The sequence below is a fragment of the Pristiophorus japonicus genome, chromosome 16 (genome assembly GCF_044704955.1).
Source record: "Pristiophorus japonicus isolate sPriJap1 chromosome 16, sPriJap1.hap1, whole genome shotgun sequence".
In the NCBI taxonomy this organism is placed as follows: Eukaryota; Metazoa; Chordata; class Chondrichthyes; family Pristiophoridae; genus Pristiophorus; species Pristiophorus japonicus.
The window spans coordinates 101,129,040-101,141,842 of NC_091992.1; positions in this window are offsets into that span (position 1 = coordinate 101,129,040).

Genomic DNA, 12,803 nt, shown 5'->3' on the forward strand with positions numbered 1-12,803 from the left:
ATTAACTTTCGGAAAATCCCCACATGATCGATGCCTTCAATAAAGAAGTCCCTTAACATCTCCCCCCTGCAGGCGTCTGTGAACTTAGAGGCTGGCCAAATGCCGGAGGTCCGCAACGAAGTCCGGTATGCTCTGTCCTTCACGACGTCGGTGGGTATAGAATCTGTGTCGGGCCATGTGTATGCTGCTCGCCGGTTTGAGGTTCTCACCGATTATTTTGTTGAGCTCTTCAAAGGTTTTGTCTGCCGGCTTTTCGGGTGCTAGTAGGTCCTTCATGAGCGCGTAAGTCTTGGGTCCGCAGCTGGTCAGTAGATGAGCCCTTCACTTGTTGGCTGCTGCATCTCCCAGCCATTCTTTTGTGACAAAGCTTTGCTGGAGCCTCTCAATGAAATCGTCCCAGTCCTCACCAACACAGTGCCGTTCCTCTGTGCTACTGGTGGCCATTCTCGTGGGTCGTTGATTCCCGTTTCTCGTCACCAATGTAATGTCCTTACTCAATGCCACAAAACCCACACGAGGCACATTCTATTGACAAGGTCACTCTATGACCTGAACCTTTATTCACAGGATCAAGAAGTGATGACCCTGCGTGGGACCTCCCTTTATATACCTGGATGACCAGGTAAGGAGTGTTTCCCACAAGTTCACCTCCTGTGGTCAAGATGTGCATTGCTTAAGTATATACAGTATTGCAGTGGTGTTACATAGAGGTTACATACATGACAATCCTCGTTCGAGGGACCACATATGATGATACAAGCTAACAAGAGGATTTCTACAAATTCTCTTGAGTACTAACCTATTGAATATCATTAATTGATGGGATTAATTGGGAGCACCACTACTGTTCCGGTGTGCAAAATAATGACTACAAGTAGTTGCTTCTAACTAGGGAAGTCTCTACATTTTCATTTGGTCAAATAGACATGATAATTACTTAAATGAGTGATTTAAGCAAACTAGATTTAGATCAGTGCACAAACTGACAGGCTTGCTAAGAGAGCAATTCTCAGGAGAAGGCGCGTATCACAACTCAGTTCTCCTATTTATCCTTCCTTTTCATTGATTTTGCCTTCTTACTAACCCTGTGTAATTCACAATAACGACCCATGGAAAGTGCAATGATTATAGGTTGGAGAAGGAAGAAAATTTGGCCAATGCTTATCATTTAAATTCCATTAAAGATAATTAATTAACAGCAGTAGAGTGGCTGCAGAAAGTTTCTAGGGGGAAAGTAATAATACAAAAACAGATCAGGTTAATGGTTTTCTCCCTTGAAACGTCAATCAAATGTGCTTAAGTTATTAATATATTTATAGCTTCACTTACCCATGCACTGTACAGTTTAACAAAGTGAATTGCATGAGTACACAAATGTGCATCGAATATTTACAGAGCTCAATGAACATAATCTTCCCTTTATCTTTGACAGACGGCCAGCAGTACCCACCTCATAATTCATTCCTTTGCTGCCATTGATTGTTGGTGGGAATGAGATAACAATGGAAAATAATTTTCATTCAGGCAGGTTGAATCTTGCATACCTACCCATGTCCCCTTCTCTGATAGGGGAAGAAATGACGGATGTGAGCTATCTCTGTCCGCATTTCACCTCCTGGCACGATTAGGTTGACTTATTTTTTCACAATGAGAACTTTAATTTTATGCCAAAAAATATATGTTAAGAGTAGGCAATAATATATTCTAAAATTATTGCTACACCAGGTTTAGTCCTTTGGGACATTTGGCAGATCTTGGAAAAATCTCGTTTGACTCCATTCAAAATCCACAAACTATCCAAAACTTCAAACTACTGTACAAAACAATAACTTATTAAACACTGGAGTTAACCCAAATGATGTTATCAATAAAACTGTTTTTCTGCTCACATTGATTCGAGGATAACATTAGATGTGTAGAAACATCATCACTTTCTCTGCGTGCAGGTAGACATCTGTTAGTTTAACGTGCAACTCTAGTCTAATAAGGGTTAATTAATTGTCATTCAATCCATACTTGTTCATCCTTCATGTTCATCTGCCAAGTTCTCAGTTGAAAACTTCTATTTGTTTTTTCTCCGTGTTAGGATAATGCTCATCATCAAGAAACATTTTATCAAGTCCCTATTCTAAATATAAAGCTGCTCAATCTCATTTCATCTAACAACCTTACAGGGATCAACTGGGTTAATTTCAAACAACAAAATAAGCCATGACTTACACTTTTATAAGGCTCTCAAATGGAAGAAGCATATCGCAGCGCACTGTATGGGAGGGTTGAGAAGGTAATAGACAAACATGGTTGAAGAGAGAGAGCGCAAGGCAAAATGCTTTTAGAAGAGTTAAGAGAAGAGGCTAGTGACTGAAGGAATGGCCATTGATGGTGGACTGGAGGGATTGAGGACTAAAACAGTATGACAATATGGAAAGAATGGTAGGTGTGAGCTGGCACATAAGGCTGAAAGAGATTGATCAGATGGGATGGAGCAAGACGGTAGACGATCTTGAAGTTGAATATACTGGGGAGAGGAGCTTACCAATAGGAGGGGTGATAAATGTGCAAGACTTTGTTTGAGACAAGGAGTTAAATTAAAAAGTAGGACCTCAAAGGTAATAATCTCAGGATTGCTACCAGTGCCACGTGCTAGTCAGAGCAGGAATCGTAGGATAGCTCAGATGGCTTGAGGAATGGTGCAAGGGGAAGGGATTCAAATTCCTGCGACATTGGAACCGGTTCCAGTGGCGGTGGGACCAGTACAAACCGGACAGTCTGCACCTGGGCAGGACCGGAACTGATGTCCTAGGCGGAATGTTTCTTGGTGCTGTTGGGGAGGGTTTAAACTAAAATGGCAGTGGGATGGGAATCAATGCAAGGAGGCAGAGGGAAGTAAAAAGGGGGCAGAAGCAAAAGGTAGGAAGGAGAAAAACAAGAGTGGGAGCAGAGAAATCAAAGGCAGAAATCAAAAAGTGCCACATTACAACATAATTCTAAAAGGACAAAGAGTGTTAAAAAAAACAAGCCTGAAGGCTCTGAGTGTCAATGCGAGGAGCAGTCATAATAAGGTGGATGAATTAACTGCTCAGATTGCTGTTAACAGATATGATATAATTGGGATTATGGAGACATGGCTCCAGGGTAACCAAGGCTGGGAACTCAACATCCAGGGGCATTCAATATTCAGGAAGGATAGACAGGAAGGAAAAGGAGGTGTGGTAATGTTACTGGTTAAAGAGGAGATTAACGCAATAGTAAGGAAGGACTTTAGCGGGGATAATGTGGAATCTATATGGGTAGAGCTGCGAAACACCAAAGGGCAGAAAGCATTAGTGGGAGTTGTGTGCAGACCAAACATTAGTACTGAGATTGGCGACGGCATCAAACAGGAAATTAGGGATGCGTGCAATAAGGGTATAGCAGTTATCATGGGTGACTTTAATCTACATATTGATTGGGCTAACCAAACTGGTAGCAGTACTGTGGAGGAGGAGTTCCTGGAGTATAAAGGGGATGGTTTTCTAGACCAATATGTTGAGGAACCAACTAGAGAGCAGGCCATCCTAGACTGGGTCTTGTGTAGCGAGACAGGATTAATTAGCAATCTGGTCGTGCGAGGTCCCTTGGGGAAGAGTGACCATAATATGGTAGAATTTTTCATTAAGATGGAGAGTGACACAGTTAATTCAGAGACTAGGGTCCTGAACTTAAAGGCAGAAAACTTCGATGGTATGAGACGTTAATTGGCTAGGATAGACTGGCGAATGATACTTAAAGGGTTGACGGTGGATAGACAATGGCAGACATTTAACGATCACATGGATGAACTACAACAATTGTACATCCCTGTCTGGCGTAAAAATAAAAAAGAGAAGGTGGCTCAACCGTGGCTAACAAGGGAAATTAGGGAAAGTGTTAAATCCAAGGAAGAGGCATATAAATTGGCCAGAGAAAGCAGCAAACCTGAGGACTGGGAGAAATTTAGAATTCAGCAGAGGAGGACAAAGGGTTTAATTAGGAGGGGGGAAATAGAGTATGAGAGTAAGCTTGCAGTGAACATAAAAACTGACTGCAAAAGCTTCTATAAATATGTGAGAAAAAGATCAGTGAAGGCTAATGTAGGTCCCTTGCAGTCAGAATCAGGTGAATTCATAATGGGGAACAAGGAAATGGCAGACCAATTGAACAAATACTTTGGTTCTGTCTTCACTAAGGAAGGCACGAATAACCTCCCGAAAATACTAGGAGACCGAGGGTCTAGCGAGAAGGGGGAACTGAGGGAAATCATTATTAGTCAGGAAATGGTGTTAGGGAAATTGAAGGGACTGAAGGCCGATAAATCCCCAGGGCCTGATAGTCTGCATCCCAGAGTATTAAGGAAGTGGCCCTAGAAATAGTAGATGCATTGGTGGTCATTTTCCAACATTCCATGGACTCTGGATCAGTTCCTATGGATTGGAGGGTAGCTAATGTAACCCCACTTTTTAAAAAAGGAGGGAGAGAGAAAATAAGGAATTATAGATCAGTTAGCCTGACATTGGTGGTGGTGGAAATACTGGAGTCAGTTATTAAAGATGTAATAGCAGCACATTTGGAAAACAGTGACACGATCGGTCCAAGTCAGCATGGATTTATGAAAGGGAAATCATGCTTGACAGGTTGAATGATCAGCCATGATCAAATTGAATGGCGGTATAGGCTCGAAGGGCCAAATGGCCTGCCCCTGCACCTATTTTCTATGTTTCTAAGATTTGGGGCAACAGATGAAGCCATGCCATACAGCACAGGTGGACAGATCAAAGTGCGCTGCAAGACACAAGGAGCCATGATCATACAGGGTGGTATTCAAGAATTTCATCGGCACAGTCTCATTGTTATGGACTTGCTGGATGAACTTGAACAGTGAATGGGGTCGCTGATGATACGTTCAAGGATCTTAGAGCAGAAAGACAGATTAAACAGCGGGTAGTAGGTGGTGACGTTTGTACTTTTAAATAGGATGAGGACAGTCTTGGAGCATCAGGACAGACTGACAATGTTATGAGAATGCAATTAAGGACAGAATAAGTTGTCAGAAATGGGATTGGGAAGAATCAAGGGAACAGATGGTGGACGTAATAGAAGAAATGAGGTCAGAAGAGATGGGGAGATAACATACCAAGTGAGGCATCTATCTCAAGGAGAAGGTGGATTAGAGGAGAGCAGAATGAGTAAGATGTATAGAGGAAAGAAGGCGGCAGAGGAAATAGTGACAATTGAACAGATGCTCTTAACTATGGCGACAAAAGTCCAAAAAATCCTCAAGTTTAGTGCCAGAGTTGAGACTGGAGGTTGCAACAGAGTAGAATCTAAGGATATATTTGGTGGTAAAGAAGAGGAGTTTGAGTCAATTCTCATTTTACAGGATGATTCTGTAGCAGTAGATGAACTTGGTTGTGGGCAGAGTGCAGTTAAGACTGTCAAAGAAGGTCAAGCCAGATCTAGCAGTGGCTAGCCAGGACAGCAACATGTGACATGTACTTAAGTCTAGAATCTGCAGACAATAAGGGATAGAGGCTGGGATCTGGTGGGATAAGAGCAACAGAGGTGGAGGTAAGGCAGTTGCAGAGTAGGTTAATAAAAGCTTTGAGGTTAGCACAGATGGTGGGCCAAAGGATTGGGAATCAAGGGATCGCATGTGAAAAGGTCAAGGATTGAATAAGAGAGTAGTGGGATTTGAGGCAGAGATGAGGAAATGATTGGAGATGGCCTGTTCTCCCAGACCTGAAATTTATGATCCCCATGCGATAGTGAGGCCAAGGAAATAGCAATGCATATGTGTGGGAGAGTCCATATAGTAGTTGAGGTTAAGGGAAGAAAGGAGGGGAGAAGTGCAAAGAGAGGGTCAGGATCAGGATCAGTTTACTTGCAAGTTGAAGTCTTCAACAAAGAGGAGTTGCTCGCTACAGTGACTAAGGTCAGACTAAGGGTGTCAGCTTTGGTTAAATAATAGTATTCTTATCTCTGTGTCAGAAGATCATGGCTTAAAGCCCCACGCCAGAGAATTGAGCATATTATTTAGGCTGAATTTATCAGTTATGATTTCTCCTAGTTGTAAAATGTCTACATTTCCTTATTTAGTAGTAACTATTTTTCACTTTTACATTGTAGTTTAAAAACATTTTCTGAAGTAAGCCATAATTTAGACCATTTACCAGTTAACAGTGTTTTCGATGGATTGAGCCGTCATAATTATTGTGAAAAATATATATGAAAAATACACCATATCTCTTGTCAAAAGCAAAATATAATTCAAATAGTAACTTACATGTTTTTTCCGAAAGTAAAATCATTAGATTCTTAGGACCACTGTGGTGGGACCACAACGAGCCTCAAGTCTAGGTGCCCTCAAGCCTGGAAAGAAAGAACCAACTAGACTTCCACTCTTAATGGAGAAACTGTAGATGTCAGGTGAGAACATGATCAGATTTGAATGTAATGTCTGATAGTCTTCCAGCACTGCCATAGCTTACGTATGAAGAATTGCTATTTGGGTGAGGTACCAGAGGATTGTGCCTAGTATGAGGTATTGTCTTCAAGAGGGAAAAAAAGAAAACGGGGGAAAAAATGATGTTAAATATCATGGCAAACCATGGTTGCAAAATATAGTAGCCTCTTTTGTTCAATTGCATTTCTTCATTACCTCATTTATGAGATGAAAGTATTGGCTGTTATAGAGAAAAAAAATCAGCATCACTATGCTAATAAAGCGAAGAAGATAACTAGCTGCTGTCGGGCAGATAAGGTTGCCGTTCTATTGATGCAGTGATTATTTAAATGTACTTGTTGAAGCATACCCAAGGGACAATTAAAAAAAAAAATGTTTGTCTCTTTATGTAATTAGAACCATAGAAATTCACAGTACACAAGGAGGCCATTTAGCCCATTGTATCTGTGCTAGCTCTTTGCTAGAGCAATCCAAAACTAATCCCACTGCCCTCTGTTCCCAAAGCCCTGTATCTTTCTTCAAATGTTGGCCCTGAAATTCTGGTCGGAGGCTTCCTTCGGACAAACGCCTCCGACCTGAAATGTTTTTGCGAAAGTACCTGATGGTCCCGGAGGCGCCTTCGATTCCGGTCGGAGGCCTTCATTTTCCCATGAATCGCAGCGCGCCCCTGTCTTTGAGATACGGAGAAACTGGAGTCACATGGGCCTGGACAACCAATCATGGTACAGTATTCTCATTGATAGTAATGGGAACTCCAATGTTACGAGTTCCCTTTGCTTTCAATGAGAATAACCCCCTAAAACACCCAAACACAACATAATAAATAAAAAAAAACTCACATATTTAAAATTAATTGCAGTTATAGTTAACTAAATGTTTTAGAAAAAATATATATTTTGGGGATTTTTTTTAATGTGTTTTAATAGAGTTTAAAATAAACTTACTTTACTGGACAGTGTTTTTACTGTTAAAATGTGTATTTAAATTTAATTGTTATATGTTTTAAAACTCTTACACTGGTAAAAGTAGGCTATGCACCTGCTTTTACCAGGTGTAAAAGTTTCAAGGACTTTCGCTGGGCAAGAGATGGGCAAATAGTCCAATCTCACCCGCGCAAATGTCTTTGCTGCGGGGATGCGAAAGATCTATCAAGAGATATCGTGACAGATCGGAAAAGCCGGTTTTTGGCGCATGTGCATTCCGTATGGACCCGACGAGGCTAGGATTTCACATCCAATAATTCAGTTTTCTTTTAAAAGATGCAATGGTGTCTACATCAACCACTACCTGTGATAAGGTGCTCTAAGCTCCAACAACCCTCTGAATAATGTAATTATAATTTTTCCACAGTTTGTCTGTCTGCTTTCTCTCATTAGTTCTTTTTCTCTCTCTTTGTGTTCCACTTTTCCTACCTTTTCACACAATTTTAGTCTATCTCTGACACATTCTTGTATCTGTACTTCTGTTTGTGTTGAACTCTTTTCCCACTCATTCTCTTTCTCTTTTTGTAATCATTTTATTGGCTCGGTCTCATCTCTCCTCTATATCTCCAATTTTTCTGTGCGCCTCTTACAGAATTCTTTATCTTTCTGTCTCAGTGCCTTTTTACCTTTTTCTATGAATGGCTTTCTCTCTTCTGCATATTACCACTTTCTCTGAATAGTTTCTATTTTTATATGTATATCTCTTTCTTTCTGTATATTTATTTATTTATTTGTTCGCGGGATGTGGACGTCGCTGACAAGGCCAGCATTTATTGCCCATCCCTAATTGCCCTTGAGAAGGTGGTGGTAAGCCACCTTCTTGAGCCGCTGCAGTCCATTTGGAGAAAGTGCTCCCACAGTACTGACTTTGTCGTTGCGGTTTGGTACAATTGAGTGGCTTGCTAGGCCGTTTCAGAGGGCAGTTAAGAGTCAACCACATTGCTGTGGGTCTGGAATCACATATAGGCCATACTGGATAAGGGCAGCAGATTTTCTTCCAAAGAATATTAATGAACCAGAAGCATTTTTACAACAATCTGGTAGTGTCATGGTCACCATTACTGATACTTGCTTTTCATTCCAGATTTATTTTTCATTGAATTTGTAAAATCCTTACTCTACAGCATGAAACCACACGAGGCACATTCCAGGGACAAGGCCACTCCGTGACCTTAACTCTTTATTACAGCACTCCAGAAGTGATGACCCTGCATGGGACCTCTCTTTATATACCTGAGTGATCAGGTAAGGAGTGTCCCCCACAAGTTCACCCTCTGTGGTCAAGGTGTGCATCTGTGTTGAGTGTATACAGTAATACAGTGGTGTTACATTGTAGTTACAAACATGACATCATCTTCCCCCCCCAAAGTCTTATTGGGATCATAGGTTCAGTCTTTCAGGTGGTCTGCGCTCCCTCGTGGAGCGCCGCAGTTGGGGCTCTGGTTGTTGGACACTGACGTGAGTGTCTGTCACCAGTGGTGATTCCGGCTTGTCCGGGCTGACCTCAGGAACTGTGCATTCCTCTGATTGCTTTTGTTGCACGTTCACTGGCGGTAGTGTGAGCGCCATCTCATGGTCTTCTTCAGGTTCCTCCGTGTCATTGCTGAACTTTTTTTTTACTTGGTCCAGATGCTAATGGCATATCTGGCTATTGTTGAGTTTTACCACAATGACCCTATTCCCTTCTTTGTCAATTGCGGTACCCTCAAGCCATTTGGGCCCTATGGCGTGATTGAGGACGAATACAGGATCATTTATTTCTACACATCTCCCCCCTTGAATTACGGTCATGGTACTCGTTTTGTGCCTTACGCTTGCCCTCAACTATGTCGGTCAGGACTGGGTGGATGAGGGACAACCGAGTTTTGAGTGTCCGTTTCATGAGTAGCTCTGCGGGCGGGACCCCCATGAGCGAGTGCGGGCAGGACCTATAGCCAGCAGGAGGCGCGATAGGCGGCATTGTAGGGAGAGTCGTTGAATCCTGAGCATCTCTTGCTTAACGATTTGGACTGCACGTTCCGCCTGGCCTTTGGAGGCCGGCTTGAATGGTGCAGTCCTGACGTGGTTGATGCCATTGCCCGACATAAACTCCCGGAATTCATAGCTCGTGAAACACGAGCCATTATCACTTAACAGGATGTCCTGCAAGCCATGGATTGCAAAGATCGCACGTAGGCTTTCCACGGTGGTGGATGACGTGCATGAATTCAGGATGATGCACTCGATCCATTTCGAGTACGCATCTACAACGATAAGGAACATCTTCCCCATGAACGGGCCCGCGTAGTCAACGTGAATGCGTGACCATGGCTTGGTGGGCCAGGGCCACGGGCTGAGCGGGGCCTCCCTGGGGGCATTGCCCAGCTGGGCACATGTCGTGCACCTGCAAACACAGTGTTTCAGGTCTGAGTCAATTCCGGGCCACCAAATGTGTGACCGAGCAATGGCCTTCATCATCACAATGCCTGGGTGCTCGCTGTGGAGTTCCTTGATGAACGCCTCCCTGCCCTTCTGGGGCTTGACTACCCGGCTGCCCCATAGTAGGCAGTCAGCTTGGATGGAGAGCTCATCCATCCGACTGTGGAATGGTCTGACCTCCTCAGGGCATGCTCCGTCTGCGGGTGCCCAATCCCTACTCAGGACACATTTCTTAATCAGGGATAGGAGGGGATTCCTGTTTGTCCAGATTTTGATCTGACGGGCTGTGATAGGGGAGCCTGCACTGTCGAAGGCATCGACAGCCATGACCATCTCAGCGCTTTGCTCAGCTGCCCCCTCGGTGGTGGCCAATGGGAGCCTGCTGAGCGCGTTAGCGCAATTTTCAGTGCCGGGCTGGTGCCGGATGGAGTAGTCATAGGCCGCTAGCGTGAGAGCCCATTGCTGTATGCGAGCTGATGCGTTGGCATTGACAGCCTTGCTGTCTGACAACAGGGATGTGAGTGGCTTATGGTCCGTCTCTAATTCAAACTTCCTACCAAAGAGGTACTGATGCATTTTCTTTACACCATAGACACATGCAAGCGCTTCCTTCTCAACCATCCCATAGCCCCGTTCTGCTTGAGAGAGCAACCTGGAGGCATAAGCCACAGGTTGTAGCTGACCCTCAGCATTACCCTGCTGTAACACGCAACCTATAGGACGATGCATCACATGTCAGAACTAAACTTTTGCAAGGGTCGTACAGGGTTAACAGCTTGTTTGAACACAGTAGGTTTCGCGCCCGATCAAAAGCCCGTTCCTGACAGTCCCCCCAAAACCAATCACAACCCTTACGCAGGAGCACGTGTAGCGGCTCCAACAAAGTGCTCAAGTTCGGCAGAAAGTTCCTGAAACAGTTCAACAGTCCCAGGAATGAACGCAGCTCCGATGTGTTGCAGGGCCTGGGTGCTCGTCGAATCACCTCTATTTTGGATTCGGTGGGCCGAATCCCATCTGCAGCAACCCTCCTGCCCAGAAACTCAACTTCAGGAGCTAAGAACATGCATTTAGACTTGTTGAGTAGCAGGTCGACCCGGTCTAGTCGGCGCAGCATCTCCTCCAGGTTGTGGAGATGTTACTCGGTGTCTCGACCCGTGATGAGGATGTCGTCCTGGTATACAATCATTCCAGGGATGGATTTGAGCAGGCTTTCCATGTTGCGTTGAAAAATCGCGGCCGCTGATCGAATGCCAAATGGGCACCTGTTATACGCAAACAGTGCGTGGTGATGGTGGTCAGCAGTTTAGATTCGTCGGCCAGTTCCTGGGTCATGTAGGCTGAAGTGAGGTCCAACTTGATGAACAGCTTGCTGCCTGCCAGTGTGGTGAAGAGGTCCTTTTCTCTTGGGAGCGGGTATTGGTCTTGTAAGGACACCCGATTGATGGTGGCCTTGTAGTCGCCACAGATCCTGACAGAGCCGTCCGCTTTAAGAACGGGAACGATGGGGCTTGCCCAGTCGCTGAATTCAACAGGCGAGATGATGCCCTCTCGCAATAGCCAGTCCAATTTGCACTCGATTTTCTCCCGCATCACATACGGCACCGCTCTGGCTTTGTGGTGCATTGGCCTGGCGTCCGGGGTGATGTGTATCACTACTTTAATGCCTTTGAAAGTCCCAACACCCGGTTGGAAAAGTGACTTGAATTGTTATAGGACTTGTGAGCACGAACTTCGCTCCACCGAGGACATTGCATGAACATCCCCCCATTTCCAGTTCATCTCGGCTAACCAGCTCCTCCCCAACAGTGCGGGACCATTGCCCGGGACAATCCAGAGTGGCAGCCTTCACTAAACCATCGTGCGTGACAGCCAACATTGCACTGCCTAGCACCGGAATAATTTATTTGGTGTAGGTCCTTAATTGTGTCTCGATACGTTCTAATTTTGGTCTACTAGCTTTGAGTGGCCATAGCTTCTCAAATTGTTGAATGCCCATGAGTGACTGGCTGGCCCCTGTGTCCAGCTCCATGCATACTGGGATACCGTCCAATAAAACCCTCATCATCATTGGTGGCTCTTTGGTATATGAACTGTGAATATTCGCCACATGGACCTGCTGAACCTCGGCGTCCATCGATTTACCCCAAAAGTCATCCTGCCTCAATGAACCCTCTTCTAGTCCATCGACCTCATATCAGTCTGGTTGCAGGCTTTTTTGCACATACGAGCTAAATGGCCACTGAGGTTGCAGTTTCTGCAAACAAACTGTTGGAATCTGCAAGATCTGGCTGAGTGTTTTCCCCCACACCTCCAGCACGAGTTAAAGTTTCCATTGTTGGGGACAAAAGGGACTATGGCCAGGAATTCCACGCTGACTATCCCTCTGACTGCTCTTGAGTACCCTATTAGTAGGTGTCAATGGCCCCATCCTGGCCGCATTGTCCACTGTGATGGCGTGAACATCTGTTCAGCCTGCCATTGTCTCTGTTGAGGTCCTACTCTGGGGTCTATTACTGCCTGATGAATGTCGGACTGTCTCTGCCTGTCCGCGGGGCTCTGAGTAGCATTGAGGACATTGACTCACTGATCCATCGCTGCATTGGAGGCAGAATTGCGCACGTAAATCATTTTCGTCTCTTCCTCCCCCGCCATGAAAGTCTGAGCCAACAACGCCACCGCTTCCAAGGTCAAGTCCTTGGTCTCAATTAACTTGCGAAAAATTCCCGCATGACCGATACCCTCGATAAAGAAGTCCCTTAGCATCACCCCCCTGCAGGCATCTGTGAACTTTGAGGCTGGCCAAGTGCCTGAGGTCCGCTACAAAGTCTGGTATGCTCTGTCCTTCACGACGTTGGTGGATGTAGAATCTGTGTCGAGCCATGTGTATGCTGCTCGCCGGCTTGAGGTGCTCCCCAATCAAC